Raw genomic sequence first — 20,064 nt, 5'->3', positions numbered from 1 at the left:
TTCCTGATTCTCAGAAGGCCATAGACTTTGTTTTATACTGTGTAAACAGGGAAAAAAAGAAAGAGGAAAAAGAGCCTGATCCTCGCTGCTGTTTACTAAATCCTATAGAACTAACAGGGAAAGGAATTCCAGCAGAAGAGTCCTGGGGGAAAATTAGCTTACGTAAAGGCTTACTTCTTTGCAGAGAAGCCACCTTGCTCTGTGATTTCTCAGAGGGCTCCTAGCACTGCCAGAAGGAGTATCAGTTTCTCTCTGATTCTGAGACAAGGCAACACTGCAGTTGAGGCAGCAGCTGAAGGGGCAAAGAAGGGTGCAAACAAATAAACAAACCAAAAAACCCTCTTATTAGCTCTCTTGGAAATTTCCTGTGAAGTCTTTCAACTGATTTTATTTAATTGCATTGGGCCAAATTTTATCATCAGTTATTTCCAATTTACACAGATGTAACCAAGAGCGGAATTTGATCTACTCTATTTGACTACTCCTAAGAGTTTTTCATGGAAGTGTTTGGGATTGTTTATAAAGAAAATCTCTTTTCTCCTTCCATAAGGATCCAGATAGCTGGCTATCTGAGTGATAGAGGGAAGCCTCTAATGAGGAGAAAAGGGGTTTTATGTTTTTCTGTGAGCTAGATCCTGTAAGTCCCCTCTAAGCTGTGCGGCCGCATGCAGCTGCCAATTAGCCCCATGCAGGGGCTCAGGGCTGCGACAGGGAGAGATGCCGTTCCCACAGCATGGACCTGCTGCAGCAGGGAGAGGCGCCCCTCCCTGCCAGCTCCAGTGCAGACCTACCCTGGACTTGCCACTGCCGGGGGAGAGGAGCCCTTCTCTTGGCCCAGCTCAGCCCCACCGGTGCTGCCGCTGGGGAGAAGTGCCACTCCCCCGGCCCTGAGCTGCTGCGGTGAGAGAGGGCTGCGGGGGAGTCCTCTCTCCCCACTGCAGCCCTGGGACAGCCTAAACCCCCAAACTCCTCATTCCTGGCCCCACCCTAGAGCCTTCACTCCTAGCCAGAGCCCTCACCCCCTGCACCCAATCCTCTGCCCCAGCCCTGAGCCCCCTCCCACACCCCGAACCCCTCAGCCTCAACCCCACCACATGAATTTTGTTATGTGCACCAATATGGAGATGACGTGTCACACATCACCTCCATATTGGTGCACATAACAAAATTCATTCCGCACGTGGACATAAAAAATTAGAGGGAACACTTCAGTGTCACCCTTCCTTATGTTTAGTACCTTACTCCATGAGTAGTCCCATGGAAATCATTGAAATGGAACTACTCTCTCACACACACATACACACACACACAATATTTAAGACACTAGACAGAGTTCAATACCATTAAGTTGACAGGCAGAAAGAATAAAAAATTGTCCCTGCTGAAAAATTGAGAGCCAAGCAATAGACACAGCCAATAGTATCCACAGCTTGGGAGATGGAGCAAGTAGCACTAGTGGCCTGTTGCTTGGTGACTGGTCTCCAAGGATATGTCTACACTGCAATTAAAACCCCACAAGCTGGCACGTGCCGGCTGACTCAGGGCTCGCGGGGCTCGGGCTCAGAGGTTGTTTAGTTGCAATGTAGATGTTTGGGCTCGGCCTGGAGCTAGCACTGGACTCTGTGAGGTGGGAGTATCCCAGAGGTCAGGCTGCCGCCCAAGCTGAATGTCTACACCGCAACTAAACAGCCTCTTAGCCCAAGACCTGCAAGCCCGAGTCGGCTGGCACAGGCCAGCCGTGGGTGTCTAAGTGTAGTGTAGACATACGCTAACTGGCAGCTCTGATCCTTTGTTACAAGACTGGAGTAATTTGGTAGGGTTATTTGTGCAAATATAGTTTATTTTTGCAAATCAAACATACTCTTCTGCCTATAGCTGTTGAATATAAGGGCTGTCACAGAACTGGGTACAAGTCTCTAATATTTATAGGTCAACACCTACATGAGTGCAGTGCCACTGATGTTGTGGGAATTGGGACAGACAGAATTTAGCCCAAAGAGCAGTTGAGAAACCCATGACAATGACCCAGAGTTTAGAAAGCCTGGGTGTAAGTTGTTCCCTTCACTCTACTAATCTTTCAGAACAGCCCAAATGTATGCAAGCTTAATTCTTCAGATATATAAAATGCAGTTGTCAATGGTAAAAGCCAATCTATCTTGTGTTATAATAAAGTCCCTTTCATTTTGACATTCAGCTAGATTTTCCACTTATGCTTTGTACCATAGTAAATCTGGGGAAAACCTTCATACAGTTCAGTCCACTTAGCAACCAGCGTGTGCTGAACTTGAAACTAGGATTTGAAACATCTTATCTAACATTAAAAATCCGAGAGAACATTTAAGCATAGCTTCTGCAAACCCGTCTACACTGGTACATGTTGGTTCCCAGTTTCTTTGGGCTACTGCTTACAAGACTAGGACTTCCTCCTTTTCAGCTGCAGAAATTCCAGTCCACAATGGCGCTTGGTCTTCTTCAGATGCCATTATCAAAACTGTGCTCTGGAGCAGGCCAACAAAGTGCTCATAGTGGTCCCAATGAAGCAGAACAGTGGGACAGCTGCAGCATTTTAAGTGTAGACCTACCCCAACGTTGTGAAGCTTTCATCAAACTGAAGGTGTTCTAGAGAGCCATTTATATTTAAAAGTATTTGTTCTTTCATATAAAAAGTAGAAGGCGTGATGTTTTCTGAAGGAAGAAGGAAGTGCTGAGTGAAGTTTGTGCGTATATCTCTTCCTGAATTTAAGTCTTGAAAGTACCACATGGTTTTCCTCTTCCTGTAGCTGTCAAGGCAAGCATGCCACTGTGTATATTATCCAGGTTCCTCAATATGCTGCACTAGCTGAAGGTTGTTTTTCTTTTAAATATCAAATGTACTGTATATAATAAGCTAATATATGTAATGGGAGCTTTCAGGTATATGGTTTGTGGTTCATTCGATTCACAGCATTCAGCAAAGTGACCAATAGCAAGTCGATATGAGACAACAGATCCTACTCTGTGTAAAAAAAATGTTAAACCATGGACTCAGAATTCTAAAGCGTACTCGTCTTCATATGTAGAATATTTAAAGTCAATAATAGACAATGCATAAAATTCAGCCCTGTTAACACTATTGACTTCAGTGGACTTCTGTCAGGGATGAATTTGCCCCAAATTGATTATAGAAAAGACAAGGCAGATACACTAGTCTGGGTTCTTTCTTGGGTTTCTCAAAGCACTTCCATCCAAACACTGTTCAATCAGAGTTCTAGCACCAGCTCTGACAGTCAGTGTGTGTAAATCCCTTAACCCTTCTTTACCTCAGTTTCCCTACCTGTAAAATGGTTATAGTAATACTTACCACACCTACATCTGTGAAATGTAATTAAGGGTTCTTGTGATGTGTTTTGACATACTTGGCTGGGACGTGCTATGTAAATGCTACAATTTGACACCACTTAATTTTTTCTTTTGATTTACTAGTTTAATGTGGTTGTCTTTTATGTGAAGTATGTTTTACACAAAAATGAGAGACAAAGTACTGTAACATTATTAAACCATTTTCTTCTCTGAGACTACCTTGGAAATATTAGCTAAAACCAAGACCTCAAATCAAAGTCTCTTCAAAATTCATTTATTTGTGCCCTTACCTGCAGTTTGAGTTCTGGGTTAGATTCAAAGCTCAAAAGGGTCTAGTTCCGATTTCAGTTTATAAACAACCAAAATATTTCTTTTTATTGTAAAATACTAGCATCTAGGAAACCAATCAAGGATCAGGGCTCCATTGTGCTAGACACTGCACAGACATGTAACAGAGGGCACAGTCCCTGCTCAAGATTGCTCACAGTCTAAATATCATATAAGATTCATTGTTCTTGTAAAATGCCATTCTAAGAGCAACTCATCTCATGAAATTGCCTCCATGCAAGATGGTAGAAAACTTGGAGGATGAATTCTCTGCTATTTTAGTCTGACTCTCATAAGAACATTTTTCAGACCCATTTTCTGGCACACACAATTTCAGCACCATCAAATCCAGCCTTGAGCCCTATATCTGATTTGATCTCAAATCCAAATCTTGATGTAAAGTATGGTCTCCTCCATTAACCTGACTCCATGAACAGCTGCGTTTTCCAGGATAATTCAGGAGAGGTATCCAGTGATTCCACAGGAACAAAAGGAGATCTGGTATCTTGAAGAGTTTGGTATCTGAATTACAATACAGACTAGTGATGCCAGTGCATTATGCTAAAAGAAGATGTTCAGTGCAACATGCATTCTTTGAACTTCACATGTCTTTGTAAATACATTCAAGTTTTGTTTCACAACCTTGAGCAAAATTTTTCAGATGATTCACTTGAGCTCTTTCAGTGTCATAAATGTTTTGACAACGTGCTTCCCAGCTCTACTGTAGATATCAGTCAGATTTGCCAATCATTTCCAGGAATACTAAGCTCATTTGATTTAAAAAAAAAACATCACAAACTTCCAGCAATAGATGATGTTAGAAAATAGCGGTATGACTAGAAATCAGAAGGGAGACAAAGATGGGGGAACACAACAGAGGTATATAGAATAAGTGGTTCAGAGGCGGTCATATATGGAGCTCCTGTTTACCCTTTCTCATAATAGTAGAACAAGGAGATTCTCAATGAAATTGAAAAGCAACGAGTTTAAAACTGATATGTGATTGATAATTAGCCTTTGGAACTCACTGCAACAAGACATTTTTTTTGCTCCCCTTCCCCCCACCCACTGCCATTCATTTGTAGTTCTTTAGATGTTATGCTCCTCAGGGCAGAGATCATGTCTTCTGCATTTGGAAAGTAGGTAGCACACTGTGGGCACTACTGGAAATGGATAAAGAAAATAATGAGTGAGGTAAAGAAGTTATTTGGATTCAAAAACATATATAAGAATAATAAAAATATACACAATTCCGGGCGTGAGGCAACCACTAACTAAGGCTAGGAAGAAGCTTCCCCCACAGACATGTTATTGCTAACCAGTTCAGTGTGGGGCTTTATAGTCTCAACGCATCAGGTATTGGCCAGTGTTCGAGACAGACTAAAGCTATCATTTTCCAGATGCAAGATAGCAGTTCCTAGGTTTCTACTCGCCATCCTTGCTCACAACCATACCAGGATCTAGTATACATACAGAAAATAAACAGAGACGAGGAGTAAAGTTTATCCTGAGTCTCTGGCCAAAAGGGGGAGGGATAGCTCAGTGGTTTGAGCATTGGCCTGCTAAACCCAGGGTTGTGAGTTCAATCCTTGAGGGGGCCACTTAGGGATCTGGGGCAAAATCAGTACTTGGTCCTCCTAGTGAAGGCAGGGGGCTGGACTCGATGACCTTTCAAGGTCCCTTCCAGTTCTAGGAGATAGAGATAGAGATTTATCTCTCAAGAAAGCAGCAGCCCATTCAGGGAGTCCTAAACTTTCCAGAGGGTTCAGAAGCTGTGGTATTACTATAAATAATAATGATGGATCATTTGTAATGCCCTTCCCATGCATCAATTTGTCTGTTTGTTTTCTGACAGCTAATGATAATCTGTGAGAATATTATTTTCTGTCTTTTTTTGGACTAAAATTTAGAACTTCACCTGGGAATAGATACTGTGCACTCTTGCATGGGGGAGTAAGAGTAAGCAAAGAACCCTCCCTCTTGTACCTTTACCAAGACCACTGAGCTTCTGGCACACACAAATAAGCAGGGCTATCTTACCACTTGTCCCTCCTCAGAGCACGTGAGGAGAGGGTGGCTGGGGAAAGGTGGGCAATGGGAAGAGCCTGGCCTCCATCTCCTGTCCGCCACCCCTGCCCTCAGTTGCAGGCCAGAGTAGCTGGGCCAGCGCAGGGGATAATTTACTGCTGGTGTAGTTCCCCTGTGCCTAAAGTCAGAATGTAGCTCATAATTATAATAGAACTCAGTGTGCAGATAGGTATAGTAGGAGTCACCTGAGAGTATAGTTGCCACCCCACCTCTAGTAAGAGTACTGGAGTACCATGAGGTAGACAGTGCTAGTGTATTATGTCTTGTCTACACTGGCAAGTTTCTGCACAGTAAAGCAGATTTCTGTATGTAACTCCTGAGGTGTACACACTGCCAAGACACTTAATGTGCCGAAACTGCACAGTTGCAGTGCTGTAAAAAAACCACCCCAACAAGAGGCGAACAGCTTTCTGCGCTGGGGCTACAGAACCGCAGTGCCAGTGTAGACACCCTGGTTGATTACAGCACTGCAGTTTGCCTCCGGGAGGTGTCCCACAATGCCTGTTCTCGCCTCTCTGGTCATCGGTTTGAACTCTACTGCCCTGCCCTCAGGTGACCACCGTGACCCCCACCCCTTAAATTCCTTGGGAATTTTGAAAGTCCCTTCCTGTTTGCTCGGTGACACGTGCAGTGGTCTCAGCGCATCTTTCCAGTTGGCCATGCCTGCTCCACGCACCAGGCGATCCCCCGCCTGGAGCAATGCCAAGCTGCTGGACCTCCATTAGCATTTGTACAGGACCCAGGATGCCCCCCGATCCCCTCCGCCTTTCCACAACTCTTAGCGGCAGAAGAGGAAGAGATGCTCTGTGGGATAGCTGCTCAGAGTGCACCACTCTGAATACCGCTGCAAGTGCCACAAGTGTGAACACGCTATTGCACAGGCAGCTGACAGTGTGAACACACAACAATGGTTTCCCTTCAGCGCTCTCTGAGCGGAGATGTAACTGCCGGCAATGTAACTCTGCTAGTGTAGACATGTATCAGTAGACAGAGAGAGAGTAAATATGTGAGATTCTGGTCAAGAAAGTAATCACAGCACATAAAAAGAAACCATGCTTTTCACTCAAATCCTGAACAACATTTCCTAGGGAAAGGAACTATTTTACCCATGGAAGACTGTAACAGCATGTCTTAACTTGTTTAATTTATTTACTATGTATGGTCAAACTAGTCACAAACATGCATTCCCTTGCTAATGATATAGATCAGAGTCAATGGCGGTCATGTAATAGATGCATCATATAAACATTTTATATAGAATATGACAACAGACTGGAGGAAAAGATTATGTATTCTTTTATGTATTAGTAATGACAATAGCAAAAGCTTCTGCAAACAAACTAAGATTACATTGAAATAATCCAACTCACAGTATTCAATGATGTTTCCATGTTTAGCTCCATATATCCCGTTAATTTATTTATTAGCAAATCAACACAGAAGCTATGTTGATATACCTCTACCTCAATATAATGCTGTCCTCGGGAGCCAAAAAATCTTACTGCATTATAGGTGAAACCGTGTTATATCAAACTTGGTTTGATCCACTGGAGAGCGCAGCCCCGCCCCCGCCCCCCGGAGCACTGCTTTACCGCGTTATATCCAAATTCGTGTTATATCGGTCACATTATATCGGGGTAGAGGTGTATTTTGAACCTTGAAGAATGAATTCAAGCTTTATGGTAGCCATGCTATTGTTAGGGTATTTCATGCTTATGAGAAGTGTGGGCCTATTTCAACTCCTGGTGAAAAATGTGGCACTCTCAGTCTGGGAGTCTGAAGTTTCCTGTTTATTCACAGACCAGGTGACACTCAGACATCAGTGATGCAATGTCCTCTAGCGCTGCATCAGCCATATTATTAGAGTGCTGTATAAAACACCAATGAAGACAATCCCTGCCCCAAAGAGCTTACAATCTAAAAGACAGACACAGAGAAGACATGTGCTGAGGAACCTGTAGGAGGAAGTTACCCCATATCTTCCAAGCTAATAGTAAATAATTTCTGGTGGGAATATGGTCATTGGCTGGTAGTATCCATTTAGTCCTTGGCATATGTGCTTTCCAGAGTATAAATCAGTCCCAAGGTTGGCAGGTTTTGCTGTCCTGTAAACGTTTATCAGTTAGGAACTGGTTGTCCAAGCCATCAGTTCATTTCAGATAGGCCAGCAAACGGACATCACATAGCAATGATTGTCACTCACTACTGTCCTGAGACAATACTAGCAAACTAGAAATGAAATGTTCTATATACCATTCCTCCCATTAAAATATAATTCTATTATACCTTTCGCTGATGCATTTCTGAGTAATGAAATCAGCTGGATAGCGGAGTAATAATAATTACACTCTCATACTACAGTGGGCTAGCCAACCATGGATCCAAACTCCTCTCTGATCTGTGGAGTGGAGGATTGGAATCTGAAGTTATATTTCATGGTCATGACATACCGTGGTGAGGGAGTCCAGGCTATTTGTACATAGACCTGATTAGAGGAAAGCTAAAGTCCATCTCTATAAATCATTATTATATGGACCTTATGCAACGAAAGGGTCCAATCTTGTGAGAATCTGAGGACTAACTCTCATCACCTTACAGGTTTGGTGCTTAAGCTGCAACAAGACTTCAGAAAACATTAGGTTAGTTTTTCTGGTTTAGATTTTGGAATATCATCTGCAGGAATCTGCCATGGCTTGGGTTACCACTTAAATGTGTAACTATTGATTTCAGCTATTAGATTGGCACTATCTTTTATTTTCCCCATTTTTCTCCCTTTTCACTGGAACTATACACCTGATTCTTCTGTCTCTGATGGGAAATGGGGATTCCTTCCATGAAAGAATATTGACCAAAATATACCAAAGGCGAGTAACAATATAGAGCAGGCTGAATTGTTCAAAGTTAGCAAGGAAGCTGCTATGAAGGGCACTGGGCAGGCAGTTTTACATGGCCAGTAAGGGCATGTCTACACTGCAATTATACACCCACAGCAGGCCTGTGCCAGCTGACTCAGACTCGCAGAGCTCTGGCTAAGGGGCTGTTTAATTGTGGTGTAGATATTCAGGCTTGGGCTGGTGTTCGGGCTTTAGGACCCTGCGGTCCCAGATCTTGGGTTCCAGCTGAAGCCCAAATGTCTACACTGCAATTAAACAGCCCCTTAGCCCAAGCCCATGAGCCTGAGTCAGGTGACATGGTCCAGCTGCAGGTGTCTAATTGCAGTGTAGACATACCCTAAGAGACTTCAGGGGAGGTGCTTCCAAGGAATGTTCCAGAAGGTTCCAATGAATTTTGAAATAAGGAGATAAGGCTAGGAATTTGTCTCAATATTTCTAACCACAGCATTAAAAATCATGAGATTGGCTTTAAAATAATGAGAATCGGGTTCTTTTCACGTCTTCTGGCGTTTGAGCTACCGGCATTCATATTTTCGAGCTCTCCTCTGCAACCACGAGGGTTTGAAATTTTTTTTGTTTTAAACAAAAGCTGAGGTTTTCATGTGTTCACATGACTTCAGGAGCTGGGGACCATGAGACCTGCAATAAAATTGCGACACTGCTGTCTTTCTGCAGGGAGCTGAGATCAGATAAGCTGTTAAATTGTTGTGCAATTTGAATGTGGAACTTTAGCATTTGAATTGGTTTAAAAACAAATATGTATTTTTAAAACCTTGCACCCCCACACCAGCACATGCACAAAAGCCAGGAACAGTCTGGCTCTATATTAGTAGGCAACAAAATATTATGATGACTATTATTACTAATGCAAACATATTCTGGTTTGAGGGGAACCCAGTGCACAATAGCGGTTATTCAGTTTTCTCTTTTTCTTAAACATGTACAAAATAATACATCCATTTCACAAGCATTTGCTGTTCCCTAATAAATAATATGTCATCTGGAATTTTAGCACTTAAAAAAATGTAAAGGTTGGTTCAAGAAGATCGTCACATGTGAGGCTTGATTAGTGTTTTATCACTCAACAGGACATCTAATGTTTAGCGCTGTAGTTGCAGTACTTCTTTTCACGTCATAACAAAGGTTGCCCTCTGATAATAATTACAACCTTGATAATAAAAGGAAAGGCATTTTGTAACTGTCTAAAAAGTTCAGCTGCTAGAGATGAAATTTGGAAAGAGTCCGATTCTCATGGATTTGCTCTAAGCTACTGTGTAGGAAACTATTGTCACAAACACTTCCTCAAAGCTAGCAAAATTCAGACTCAAGTTAATGTCCACATGAAAAACACATCACAGGGCAAAAACTAAATAATTAGTATCATACATTTTAAAAATGCAAAGTAGAGATGATCAAATAAGCAAGTCTACTGCAGAGTAGAGAAGATTTGTATAGGATCTAATTTGTTCCCATTGAAGTCAATGTCTAAACTACTGTAGATTTCACTAGAAGAAGGATTAAGCCCATGCAGACCAATGTGAATTATGTTCTCAAATAACATTTTATTAAACATTTGATGTTGGCATTCTATGGAAGTCAGATGCAGTATATCCAATATATTCTCTGATGTAGTTCAATCAAAAAGGCAATCAAGCTGATCATTATGCTTTGTTCTCTATACATCCAAACAAGGCTGGTAAATAACAAGATCTCACTCTCTCACCTCTGCCCGTTTTGAAGACTTGTACCAGATTAATTTTGTTTCCAATCCTCTGCTTCCCCAATTTTCCATGAACTTCAAAAATATTTATCAGTGATCAGTAAATTCATTAGCCAGTTTCTTTCACAATGTATTATGTGGATCTGTTGATTCTATAAATATATATAGTTTTTCAGATTTTTAAATCTATAGTTATATTTTTAAGGGATCCTCCAGATCCATAAAGTGGAAGGAATCATCCATGTATAGCTCTCATTTTTAACACATTAGTAAGAACTACCCATCATCTTTCCCTTACCCACTTTGGTGAGCATTAACTTATTTTGCTTTTTTGTTGCCTTTATCTTTTCTTTGCAGGCTTTAAGAGATTCTGTATTCTGGCTTGGTTTCCACTCCTTTCTTCTATTTCCAGTACAGCTTCCTCTGTATTTTCAGAGCTCTACATGTTTCTTCTTGAGAGGAATTGTACAGTTGTGCCTTAAATTATGGTGTCATGTCTTGACATGTTTCTAGGAAAAAGACTCACAACTCTCATTTTCAATGGTGTCTGTGAAGTAACCCTATGCAGTGGTAGGTGCTACTTGCACATAAAACTGGCTTTGGCCATCCCCTTCAGAAAATGTGTATTCCCTAAGCCTGGCCTCCATGTATCTCTTGATAAGTACTGCCAGAGTTCTGCTATAGTTAAATATTTATCAGAATTTGTGTCAATTTTTAAAACTTCTGCTGAATTTCATGTTTAAATAACCATTACTTTGCTTATTAGTAGTAAATCATATAGAGCCACACCAACAGTTTTGCCTTAGTTCAAGAAAATCCAAAGATATTTGTTACTCAGTGTTGAGGCTGAAAAATTCATCCATAACCCACTACACCATGTCTAAGCATTGTCTGTGGGGCTCTGAAGCAGTGGGGAGTTTTGCATACCTCAGAACAAATTCTGCCAGAAAACCCATCCACAATATGGGAACACAGGGGAGAATCCATCCTATCCAATCCTGGCTTCTCTAAGACCATGGACTTCATTGACCCTTCCCATCAGAACCCGGGGAGGGAGATTCCAAAGGTGAGGCCTAAAGGTCAGGGGGTGTCATGCACGCGATTTTTTATCTACATCTTTGATCCAACAATGGTTCTTTTATGTCCACGCACCCACATTCTTCCAACTGGGAGCATGAATCATCAATCTGAGTGGAGCAGAGATGGGTGGTCAAGGGAGTGGGAAAGAAGACAAGATCAGCTGGTGCACTGGGCTACTGAAAGCAGAATATGATTCTGTGGGTGGAAGCATGCATGTGTGACTGTAGGCCTGGTCTACACTAAAAATGTATGTCAACTGATCTACATTGTTCAGGGGTGTGAAAAATCCACACCCCTGAGAAACATAGTTAAGTCAATCAACCCTGCTATAGACAACACTGGGTCAATGTAAGAATTTTTCTGTTGATGTAGCTACTGCCTCTCAGGGAGGTGGATTAACTATAGTGGTTGGAGAACCCCCTCCCATCACTGCAGTGAATGTCTACACTGAAGCACTACAGTGGCACTGCTGTAGCAGTTTAAGTGTAGACATAGCTTTCTTTTTGCTGCATTGCAGTGTTCACTGTAGATTATCGCACATCCATTTGCACCGTAGTCATTCGCACAGACTGCTTTTTAGGTTTTGCATTACTCACTGCCTCATTACTGTTGTGCCCCATGTGTGGTGCATGAGGCTGCATCTGTCATCATAAGCACCCAAGCAGCTGAACAGTGATGGCTCATTTCACAGTGATAGACTGTACCTAAAGAATGATAGTGCTGAGCAACAGAAATGCAAACATCCCATCCCTGGGCACAAGCTTCTATCAGGAACCACAGCTGAGAAACACTAAATTGGCAAACACATACTGAAGAGAGGAATCAGCTGTGGGCAAAACCCCATGGAAGAACATGATGGCAGCACTCAGAGTGTATTACACATTTCCATCGCCACCTTTGTGGTAACTGGCTGTGGATGTTTTACGACTGGGCAGATTCTGCTGCCAGAGTGTGAATCAGCGTGTTGCGGCTGGAGTCCCTGCAGACTCAGAAGTGGAATACTCAACCACTGTTAGGGCCCTGGACTGGGACACAGTGGAGTCAGGTGCACCTGTGTCCCCCTACCCTCTGCAACTTCACCATGGGGGTGGCAGTCCTCCCCCACCTTAGGCTTAGAGGCCTGCTTTGGAGCTCACCCTTGCCTGAGACCCTAGACTGCTTTGGTGGTCACCCCTGCCTAAGCCCTAACTGTTTGCTGCCCTGCCTTGCTTGAGGGCCTCGGCTTATAGATTGCTACAGCTCTGCCTTGAATACAGGCCAGAGCCCTAATTGCTTGTGGTTCTGCCCCATCCAGAGGGAGTCGGAGCCTCTCTATAGACTGTTTGTAAATGTCTGCCCCAGCCAGGTGGCTGCAGGCTAAAGAACATTGTGCTTCACCCTGCCCAGGGGACTGGAGTTCTCCCCTAGAAGACTGTTATTTGTGGTCTGCCAATAGTGAGGTGGAGTGGCCTCCCTCCCTACTCGAGTGTGAGGACCACCACATTGTTGAAGTTGGTGGGTGTAACTGCTGCCCTTCATTTAAGACAATAGAAACAGTTACACTTCTTTATGAAATAATGGCAGTCTCCAAATCAAACCAAAGGCACATCCAAGGCCACTCAGGAATTTGATATGTGGGGGGGGGGGCGGAGGGTGTTGTCTGGATATTGTTTTGGGTGCGTATTTGGGGTGGGGGTGTGAGAGACAAGCAAAGAAGTACACAGAAAGAGACAGCAAAGGATGCTCCAGACACAGCATGGACAAGCATGGTGTGTGGCCCTGGGAGAAACCTAGAGAGAGATTTTGGGCTGAGTGCTGGCTGAAAGAGGCTTAGAGCTATGAGTAAGGACACTGTTTCCTGTTGTTGGATTCCTCCTCTGTTCAGGGAAATAGGACTTAGTATATTTTTTGTAAATGAACAAATTTGCATCAAAGAAATACCTGACCCACCAATTTCTTCTCTCAACTGGAACAACCTACTAGACCCTGAATTTCTGGCTGGCCATCCAGGAAAAAACTGTGCTGTAAAGTACTTCCATGTGAGTTTTGCCCTTTGTTGGTTTCTGTCTTCATTATCTGTTTGCAGACGTTCTGCTCCTCTGCTTTGGTTCCTGATAAAAACCTGTGGATATACGATATGATGTTTATGTTTATGATGTTCAGCACTATCATCCTTTGCATTCTCTAGGTCTGGGCCATCTCTGCCAGATAGGCCATCATTATTCAGGTACGAGGGAATGGAGGACGTATTCTGTAGAACATTGCTGGTCTTTGAGATGGTATCTAAGAGATACATGCAAATAAGCTATGGCTTCACATCTGGTATTCAGCAAGTCACAATCCTGAGTAACCTACTAGCAATCTGTCCACAAGCCAGCAGGTCCTCAACCTGTGGGTGGCTATAGCCCTCCCCCAGCCCTAGGCCATACTTTGTAGCCTCTTGTCTTAGGGTAGGGTAGATGAAATATCACATGGGCAAAGGAAATGGATAGGTCAACTTTTGGGCCTGCCAGCTTTAATGGTGTCTCTTTAAGTATAAAAGGGCAAGTAAAATTGCTGGTGAAGCTTGTTTTGAGCGATGTGGTGGCCATATTTGACTGACCAATGAACCTGAGAAAGTAACAGTGAGGCCAATTGCTTAGTTTAATGCATTATGAAATATCTTGTGTGTGTAACACATTTTTCTTGTTAGTACAATATGTTTAGCCCCGCCTGGAATGGCAATGATCTGCACAGGATTCTAAATAAGTCATCAGCTTTAATAGCGAGGTCACTTTGGTGGAGCTTTGACATCTACTATGAATTCAACAGCTGCTGCAAATGCCTCTTTGAAAAATCTGGCACTGAAGCCTGTGGGTGCAAAATGCTATTACACAGAAAAGAAAGGTTTGACAGAACTCCCAGGACTCAATATAAATCCATTCTAAGGCTATGCCTACACTCAAACTGCTATAGTGGCACAGCGGTAGCGCTTCAGTGTACACACTCACTACAGTGATAGGAGGGGTTCTCCCATTGCTGTAGTTAATCCACCTCTTTGAGAGGTGGCAGCTTGGTCAACAGAAGAATTCTTCCATTGACTTAGCACTGCCTACACTGGGGTTAGGTCAGCTTAATGACGTCTCTCAGGGGTGTGGATTTTTCCTGAGCAACGTAGCTGGATCGACCTAACTTTTTAGTATACACCTGGTCTAAATGTAAGCATGTCTTCTGTAGAGGGAGGGGCCGAATGAATGTGCAAGAATGGTACATCCTTGTAGTGGAAAAATGTTCATAATAAAACAAACATTATGCTGCACTCCTAGAGGAATACTCCTCTTCTCTTTAAGATGCGCTGAATTTCAGAAACAATAAAGTTGAAACAGACCCCCATAAAGCATACATAAATGTCTAAGGACATTATTTATTAAGATCTGCAAATGCCTTGGGGATATGAATTGTGGCTGCAAAAACAAAATGATAGATTCAGCGTATTAAAGACCATGCTAATAAATAATGAGGAGTCCTACTTTGCTTCCATTGATGCCATTGACTCAATGGGAGCAGAGTTGGGCCTAATGTACTTTACATTTGTATAGCAATGCTCATTCAATGATCATCATCTCAGAGTACTTCACAGACATGAAGAAGGTCAGATACTGATCTTACTTATTCAGTTATTCCAAAAGCTATCCAATTTACTTTAACGTGACAGCTCATGGAGTAAAGTGCAACTCAACCTACGTAAGAGTGTCATATTCTGCCCCAGAGTATTACAGGACATTCCCATGGACCTAGAATTTGCCTGTTATATTTCTTAGATATTCTACAATTACAGGCTAAAGTGTGAAGTCTTCATGCACACAATGGGATTATTTGTGTGAGTCCTCATCTATGCAAGTAAAGGTTGTATGATCTAACCCTAATTCATTAAGCCTCACAACATCCCTGTAAGGTAGTTCGTTATGGCCACTTAATGATGGGTAAGTATACAGTGCTACTGATCTTTTTGACTCCATGCCACCCCATCTAATGCTAAAGTTCCCTGGGTGGATTCAGCATATGTTCTTCTCAGTAGTTCTTTCTTTCACATTTCTTCTCATGCATTTCTCTTATTTGAGAATACAAACACTCTCTCATCCTAGACTAGAAATATCTGTTTACAGTCCTTCTGATGTAAGGGTTAACTAAGAGCTAGATTCTTCTTCATAGCTTGTGTGCTTACTCATTTGTGTTTTCTCTCTTTCTCCACCATATATTTGTTACCTTTGATCATAAATATTTCCTAAATGTGCAAGATAAGATACATATGTATATGACACGATATTCAAAATAAACAAAATGGACCAGATTCATATTTCAAACAATTGAGAGGTCTAATTTCCCACTGTACAGGAAATCAAATTTTCAGCTGTAGTGGGATTCCTGAAAGTCATCCAAATATAAATGGAAGCTCTTAGAAGGAACAGAATGGTTGGCAAGTAGAATACAAATATTTTAAACTCATGTTGTTTGACATAATGCCAGTGCAGTGTTTCCATCTCAGTGTGAATGTTGTTATGGTGTAGTTCCAGCAATCTAATTGCCATATTCTGTACAAGTTGAAGTATATAAAGCAGAAAATGTAGAAGAAATGAGAATAAACTACATTGATTTAGCCTTGAGCTCCCAATGAAGAGATTAATCAGGACATTTCTGTGGAAATAGAAATGATCTTACCCTTTCTGAGATACATTTCTTAATTCCTAACCATGAGTTCAGTATGGTTCTGAAAGGAAAACTCAAGGTAAGAGTCATATGGAGTTAACAGGAGTCACAGTGTGGGAAAGAGGGACTCTTATCCACTTCTGAACTGCAGTTCTCTTTTGGATGGAGCATGACAGTTTTCTAACAGCACATAACATTTTAGGATAAGAACTGGAGAATACTATGTGTATAAAGAAAGCTACAATAAATGGAAGAAGAAAATTTCTTAAAGGTTAGCAAGGCATTTTCCTGTCTCCATCACATACTGCACTGCATGCTCGCACGTTGTATTCTGGCTTCTGCTAACAAACTAAGCTGTAGCAGCGATACAGTTTAAAGTAAAAATAATGAACTCACTCCTGCAAAAGGCACCTGCTATAATCAGTAAACAGACTATATGGACCACTGGTTCTCTCTCGCAACAAATTATGTATTTTTACTTTACTTATTTTATCCTCAGTCTTTTCTCACAACTCTCATAGAACTGATATCAATAAGCATATGAAACAATGAGAGAATATGGTCCTGTGTTTCTAATTTGTTATATATCAGATTTTTTCATGGATTTTCTGAAGCAGGTTCCTAGGAAATTCCAGTATGTCAGGGTTTCCGTATGTACTTTATGCACACTTTGATAAATGTAAAACTCACTAAACAAAGAAATGCTCTGGAGCTCAGTTATTTCTTGAGAAAATTTAAAATACTAAGATTTGTCTCAAAGTTCAGTCAGATACATACAATCTGCTTCAGTGCCTGGTTATTGCTTTATAAACAAGTGACTTTAAACTTCCCGGCAACACAATTCAAAGTGCATTAGCTATTACTCCTCCCAAGCTGGACAGTATAATGGATTGAATACTTACCTCTAGCATTCCTGTCGAGGTCCTAAATTAAATTAGTTTGCTCTTGGATCACATACATTCTAAATTATTAGTCCACATTGGAAAATAATCCCGCACGCTTTCTTTTGTGAAGTTTGGAATAACATTTCAAGGGTACTTCATTCAGCTTTCTACCTGGAATCTATAGACACCCAATAGCTCTGAAAATAAACCTTTTGGTATCTCTAGCTGGGTACCCAAAACTGAGGCACCCTAAAATAAGAAATTTTATTTGAAATGTTGCTCTTGACATCTGTATCCCACAACATATCCATCTGGAAAATGGTTATAATGGTATTTACCTATTTCACAGAGGGGTGGTGAAGGTTAATACATTTTTGTAAAGTGCTTTGAGATCACAGGATAAAAGGCATTAAGTAAGTATTATTACCTGTTTGGATTTTGTCTAAATTCCAGAAAACTTGCTGGAATCCAAGAACAATTTTTTCCATTTCTTCCCATATTGTTAACCAACAAATGTAACCTATAAGAGCTTGTAATAGGCTGCCAGTATTTATCTGAAACCCCCAGCATAGCTCCAGTTCAGCAAGATACTTAAGCATGTGCCTAACTTAAAGCACAAGTAATCCTGTTGACCAAGAATTAGGGTCTGTGGGAAATTACCTCTAATTCTGAATAATTTTTCCACCAAATTCCATGGAAATTTTTGAGAAAAATATTTCAGAGCTAATAAACGTTTACCCTGAACATATAAAAACACATATCAATTTCTTAGCAAGTTGTTTACATGCTTTTGGGTAGTTTTAAATAAAACTGACTTTTTATTTGCGCTCTTCTTGCCTTTTATTTTTAAAAAGTATCCTTCCCCACCTTCCTGGGATCTTTATGCATTAAGATCTTCCATCATCCCAGACCTTCCACCCTCTCTTCACTCCCAGAGTCCTGTGCTGAGGACCAAAAATGTAAAGGCACCACCAAGAATCCGATAAACGATTCAGTGGATACAGCTAAGTATATTGAGATGCATTGGGAATTTATCAGTAGATGGAGGGTATCTCAAAATACCTTGTTCCCTTCTGTCAAAAATTTATCAGAGGGCATGTCTTCTTTAGGACTTCCAAATTTGTATGCCGGATCCCAACTGATTCAGAAAAGACTCCATTGTCCCATGCCCACAGTTCTTGGCTTTTAAGAAGCTATCATGTTCCTGCTTGCCACCTCTTGATGTAGCCACTGAAAGTTACAAAAGCTTATTGGATATAAAAACATAGCATAGGCAGAGATTCCACGACAGTAATTACTGCTCTACTTGGGCTGAGCTCACAGAAGGGGCTCGTGAGTCAGCCAGTGAATTACTTCCATCCTACATAGGGTAAGGTCATTTTTAAAAAGGAGGGGAGGGGGAGCGTTGGAGCTTTGAATGACAGCTGGTTTCTCTTCCTCAGCTTCTCAGTGATGTAACTCTAGTCATGGGCTGGAAATACTGAAGGGCTAGAAAATTCATCACAGATCTAGCTCTTTTATAGGCAAAGCACATTCTCTAAAGGGTATTTATTGGCTAATCTGCATAGTCTGTGTCTAGTAAATATGCTTGCACAATAGACTAAGCATTCTGAACTTTGGGAGGCTGATGGGCATAGTCAGTCATGGCAGCAAAATCTCCCAAGACTCTCTGTATTGCTTATTGACCAGTCTTGGGCGGTTACCTTTACCATGAATTTTTATCTCCTGAACTAAGTGTCCTCCCCTGGTTTTCCTCCTATCTGACTCTTCCTTCCACAGAGCAGGACCAGCACAGCGGGGGGAACAATATGTTACAGTCTAATGAGCTGACCAGTTTGCAGCCACCTCCCTTTGTACCAGAAGAAGCCCTGGGAGTGAATGTGCCTCTACGTCATATAGTAAAATTTCACTATTGATTTTAATGCAACCAGGATGTAGCTCTTATTAATTAAGGTCAGTTCCCCATGTTTCAGCTGTGAGTTGTCAGGTGGGTGTTTGGTTTGAATAAGAATAAAGCACCACAAGACAGACAAAAACATGCCTCCTCTAGTGACTAAAATGCTCCATTCCACATTTCCTATGGTTTTTAATTAACTGAGCATTCAAAAACTGCTAATGGTTTGTTTAATTTCCTAACATTTGGACATCTGAATATTTGGTTTTCCTCAATTAATTTTTCACAAATGCACACCACGTGTGACATCCACTCACCCAAATATTAAAAAAAGAACAAAATCACATATAAACAAGGCAGGCTATTTCTCCTAAAGCCTGGGAAGAAAGAGAAAGAGATTGTTCTTTTTATCCCTTTTTAAAATACTTGGCAGCACCAAAAAACCATGGTGACAGGCATTGTAACATTGACTAGCTACTTACTTCTCAGAGACTGCCCTCTGAATACAGTACTTATTGGAACACTATCTGAAATCAAATGGACTGATCTGAATATTCTGGCACAGGGCTCCTGGTTGCATTGCCATTAGGGAATTCTTCTCTGAATTTGTTCAAGTGATCTCTATCTCCATTATGTAAATTGAAGACACCATACTTAAATGTGCAATATCAAATGTTAAGAAAAATGGAATGTACAGAAGTCAGATATGCTCTGTTTCTTTTATAATAAGAGTTGATGAAGAGTATGTGAAACCTTTGTATCTTAATAGATTATCTATCTATACAAGTAATTTGAGTGCTTTTCCATTGCAGATCCAAAATCCATGCAGAGTTTCTTACAAGAATCTATGACTGGTTGCAGGGTGGGGGTTGGAGGGTGCTTTTGGATAGTAAAGAGGAATTGGAGTGCCTCTCTCTTCCCCCCACCCCTCTACCCAGCACTCATCTCTGGGGGAAGCAGGAACTTGAAGTGTTGTTGCCCCCATAGGTGAACAAGTGCCTACAGGGAATGGGGAAAGAAGGAGGCACTGCCGTATGGTTGGGTTGAGGTTGGCATGGTTGTGAAGCAGAAGAGGTGTGACAGTAGCAGGAATGCATCATCTTTGCTTCTTCTACACCTGTGGCATAAAGGTTTGAAAATTCTCAGTTGGCCTCAGAACGGTAATTTCACCTC

Source organism: Malaclemys terrapin, chromosome 3 (genome assembly GCF_027887155.1).
Source record: "Malaclemys terrapin pileata isolate rMalTer1 chromosome 3, rMalTer1.hap1, whole genome shotgun sequence".
Lineage (NCBI taxonomy): Eukaryota > Metazoa > Chordata > Testudines > Emydidae > Malaclemys > Malaclemys terrapin.
Note: the sequence above shows the minus strand (reverse complement) of the source record.